The sequence below is a fragment of the Nerophis lumbriciformis genome, linkage group LG01 (assembly GCF_033978685.3).
Source record: "Nerophis lumbriciformis linkage group LG01, RoL_Nlum_v2.1, whole genome shotgun sequence".
NCBI classification, from domain to species: Eukaryota; Metazoa; Chordata; class Actinopteri; order Syngnathiformes; family Syngnathidae; genus Nerophis; species Nerophis lumbriciformis.
Window position 1 is genome coordinate 17730001 of NC_084548.2, and position 3860 is coordinate 17733860.

Consider the following 3860-nt stretch of genomic DNA (forward strand, 5'->3'; position numbering starts at 1 on the left):
ATGATTTGTTTTTATTTAAACGGGGATAGCAGATCCATTCTATGTGTCATACTTGATCATTTCGCGATATTGCCATATTTTTTGCTGAAAGGATTTAGTAGAGAACATCGACGATAAAGTTCGCAACTTTTGGTCGCTGATAAAAAAAGCCTTGCCTGTACCGGAAGTAGCGTGACGTCACAAGTTGAAAGTCTCCTCACATTTCCCCATTGTTTACACCAGCAGCGAGAGCGATTGGGACCGAGAAAGCGACGATTACCCCATTAATTTGAGCGAGGATGAAAGATTTGTGGATGAAAAACGTGAGAGTGAAGGACTAGAGTGCAGTGCAAGACGTATCTTTTTTCGCTCTGACCGTAACTTAGGTACAAGAGCTCATTGGATTCCACACTCTCTCCTTTTTCTATTGTGGATCACGGATTTGTATTTTAAACCACCTCGGATACTACATCCTCTTGAAAATGAGAGTCGAGAACGCGAAATGGACATTCACAGTGACTTTTATCTCCACGACAATACATCGGCGAAGCACTTTAGCTACGAAGCTAACGTGATAGCATTGTGCTTAACTGCAGATAGAAACAAAAGAAATAAACCCCTGACTGGAAGGATAGACAGAATATCAACAATACTATTAAACTCTGGACCTGTAACCACACGGTTAATGCTGTACCGCCTGACGAAGCCTAGCAATGCTGTTGCTAACGACGCCATTGAAGCTAACTTAGCTACGGGACCTCGATAGAGCTATGCTAATAACATTAGCTCTGCACCTACGCCAGCTCTCATCTGCTCATCAACACCCGTGCTCACCTGCGTTCCAGCGATCGACGGAGCAACGAAGGACTTCACCCGATCATCGATGCGGTCGGCGGCTAACGTCGGATAGCGGATAGCGCGTCTGCTATCCAACTCAAAGTCCTCCTGGTTGTGTTGCTGTAGCCAGACACTAATACACCGATCACACCTACAGGTTTGTTCTTTGCAGTCTCCATTGTTCATTAAACAAATTGCAAAAGATTCACCAACACAGATGTCCAGAATACTGTGGAATTTTGCGATGAAAAAAGACGATTTAAGCTGGCGACCGACCTATTCCAAAATGTCTGATTCAACTACTGACGTCACGTGCATACATCATCATACATAGACGTTTTCAACCGGAAGTTTCCCGGGAAATTTATAATTGCACTTTATAAGTTAACCCGGCCGTATTGGCATGTGTTGCAATGTTAAGATTTCATCATTGATATATAAACTATCAGACTGCGTGGTCGGTAGTAGTGGGTTTCAGTAGGCCTTTAAATAGACCCCCTTTTAGACCAATTGATCTGCCGTCTCTTTGCTGCTCTGCCCCCCTCTCCTGCGTGGAGAGGTTATTAGGTGACCACAGATGAAGCACTAACTGTTCAAAGTCGGGACCCGGGGTGGACCACTCCTCTGTGCATCAGTTGAAGACGTCTCTGCACTGCTGACTTGTCTCCACTCAAGATGATGTCCTGCTAGCCCCACTATGGACTGGACTCTCACACTATTATGTTAGATCCACTAAGGACTGGACTCTCACACTATTATGCTAGATCCACTATGGACTGGACTCTCACACTAATATGCTAGATCCACTATAGACTGGACTCTCACAATATTATGCTAGATCCACTATGGACTGGACTCTCACAATATTATGCTAGATCCACTATGGACTGGACTCTCACACTATTAACTAGATCCACTATGGACTGGACTCTCACACTATTATGCTAGATCCACTATGGACTGGACTCTCACAATATTATGTTAGACCTACTAAGGACTGGACTCTCACACTATTATGCTAGATCCACTACGGACTGGACTCTTACACTATTATGCTAGATCCACTACGGACTGGACTCTTACACTATTATGCTAGATCCACTATAGACTTGACTCTCACAATATTATGCTAGATCCACTATGGACTGGACTCTCACACTATTATGCTAAATCCACTTGACGTCCATTGCACCGGTCTCCCCAGGGAATGGGGGTTGGTCCCCACATCTGCGGTCCCCTCCAAGGTTTCTCATTGTATCCCATTGGGTTGAGGTTTTTCTTGCCCTGATGTGGGATCTGAGCCAAGGATGTCGTTGTGGCTTGTGCAGCCCTTTGAGACACTCGTGATTAAGGGCAACATAAATAACCTTTGATTGATTGATTGATATGTTTTAGACTGTTTCCTGGCTGCACCCTCTTTCCTTTCCATGGGCACTAATTCTCCACACCTGCCCTTGTTTATTAATTTGTGTTCCCACCAGCTGTTTTGGTTAATCACTCCCCTTTATAGTTTTCAGTCACCCAGCACACTCAGCGACATTTACGTTACTTCTTGTTTTTCACCACGCTCAAGTTTTTTCCGTACTCTAGAATTCCTAGCTGTTCACCCTTGGTGACAATTAAATTTTTTGGTCCACGCTCGTTTAGCGTCTGAACTTTTTGTATTTTTTGACCGGCCTAAAATAATTAGAACTCAATCCTACCTGCATGCTGCTCCTGCTTATCTTTCCGCATTGGGGGGAACACGACCATCGCAGCCATACCTTCCCATCGTAACAAACATGGCGGATAGCTACGGTGGCCGTGAAAGGTCTCAATGAATCCGAACGCTGCATTACAATAATATAAACAAATCACAGCACAACTTTAAGCCACAAAGGACGCGACGGACACAACAAAGTGACAGCGGATCAACATTATTTCCATCCACTGTTTCTGTGAGTTATCACTTAGAGCAGTGTTTTTCAACTTTTTTTGAGGCAAGGCACATTTTTTTCATTAAAAAATCCGGCCGCACACCACCAGCAAAAAACGTTAAAAAATTCAACTCCACCAGGTCGCCGTGCCTTATTTTGAGTTTGTTAGTGTTTTCCTGTGTGTAGTGCTTTAGTTCTTGTCAGGACTTGGACTATGGCGTGATTTGTTCTCCCGTGGTGCAAATGATTTGGACCATACGTGGCGTGAAGGGGAGTACATGATTTAATTTAATATTATCAAAAAAAGAACAAACGAAAGGCGCACACAATGGCGGAGGAAAAAAACTTGGCTAATGAAAACAAAACTTGCACAAAAACAGAAACTGTGAACAATTAAAAAAAAACTTACTTGGCATGGGACTGTGAACCTGGCATTATGCAGAGTGACGATAAAGAGTGATGTTGCCAGACTGTCCAACAGAAAATGAAAAGCTTAAAAAACACAGACATGATTAACGAAAACAGGTGCGTGACTCAAAACGTGAAACAGGTGCGTGACGTGACAGGTGAAAACTAATGGGTTGCTATGGAAACAAAAGAAGGGAGTGAACAACCAGAAACTAAAGAGTCCAATAACTAAACAAAACAAAACATGACTAAAACAAAAACATGATCAACACAGACATGACAGTTCTTGTCTTGCTCTGCTATTTTGGCGGCCCTTCCTGTTTTGTTGGTGTTTTCCTGTAGCAGTTTCATGTCGTCCTTTGAGCACTATTCCGCACACCTGCTTTGTGTAAGCAAGCACGGCTATTTACGTTTTTGCTATCCTTCTTTGTGTGGAGATTGTTGATTGTCATGTCATGTACGGATGTACTTTGTGGATGCCGTAGGTTTTTGCTGTCGTCCAGCATTCTGTTTCTGTTTACTTTGTAGCCAGTTCAGTTTTACTTTCGTTTTGAATAGCCATTACCTTTTCCTTTCCCTTTCCCTTTTGTTCATTTTTGGTTTAAGCATTTACATACCTTTTTACCTGCACCCTGCATCCCGTTTTGGTCTGCATATTGGGATCACAACAAACCATCATCGTCTCACCCGACACATTCCGACTTTTACAAAGCAATTAAT